Source organism: Eufriesea mexicana, unplaced genomic scaffold (assembly GCF_001483705.2).
Source record: "Eufriesea mexicana isolate 0111107269 unplaced genomic scaffold, ASM148370v2 scaffold395, whole genome shotgun sequence".
Classification (NCBI taxonomy): Eukaryota; Metazoa; Arthropoda; class Insecta; order Hymenoptera; family Apidae; genus Eufriesea; species Eufriesea mexicana.
The window spans coordinates 397,337-398,396 of record NW_016908583.1 but is presented as its reverse complement, the minus strand read 5'-3'; positions in this window follow the sequence as shown (position 1 = coordinate 398,396).

The window sequence follows — 1,060 nt, the reverse complement described above, 5'->3', positions numbered from 1 at the left end:
ATATATATACGTATATATGTATATCTCGTACGATTTCATGGTATGTACAATTCGCAGTCTCGAAATGTTTTTCTTCGTTCTCCTTCGTAAAGATTGGCAGACTGGAGGGATGACGATACAACGGGGTTCCGCGTGTGCCTACGAGTATATATGTATATATGCGCGACACGTGTATGGATATATATGTGTGTACAAATTCGTGATAATAAATGTGCGAACGATTGACAGTACAGCGCGTGTCCGTGTGCTACTCATTCGTATGTATCTATATATATATAGTGTACATACATATACACACATATGTATATATATACATATGTATATACACATGCTTATATACGGATATAATATACGCATATATATAACCATAATTAAAGTTATATATTAACTTCTTTTTTTCTTATGTCGCTTCTTTTTTTTTCCCCTTTCTCTCCCTCTTCAGCACACATTCTACATACTCGATTATTACTCGTAATTTCATTCGGTTTTCCTCTTCTTTCTTTTTTTATTCTTTTACAGTAGGTACTAATTTGGGGATCCACGGCGGCATTAATTAGTGGAACACTTTTTGGCATATTTTTTTCTTTTTCTTTTTTTGTTAGTCCCGCGGTGCTCTTCCTCTCTTTCTTTTTCTCTTTCTCTCTCTCTCTCTCTCTCTCACACACACACACACACACATACACGCGCACATATGCACAGTCTCGCGCACTCACGCTCTCTCACTCTCGAAAATGGTTTAATTTTCTTCGCTCCAGTAACAAACGCACCCTCTCTCGACCTCGCCCTCTCTTCCTCGATACATATATCATGTAATCTGTTCGTGTGTGTTTGTACGTGCGTTTTCGTTCCTTTCCTTTACTCTGCCCCTCACCGGCACGTTGGATACGCGCATGCATACGATGCTCTCGGATTCTTCGACGGATTTTCTCGGTTTCGTTCTATCTCTCCTTTCTCCCTCGTCTCTCCCTCACTCTCTCCTTTCTCGAGATCGTTCTCTACACGTGGTCGGCGAACACGAGCAATAGGGGGGGCTTCGGTGAAGTAGAACGTCGATCGGAGG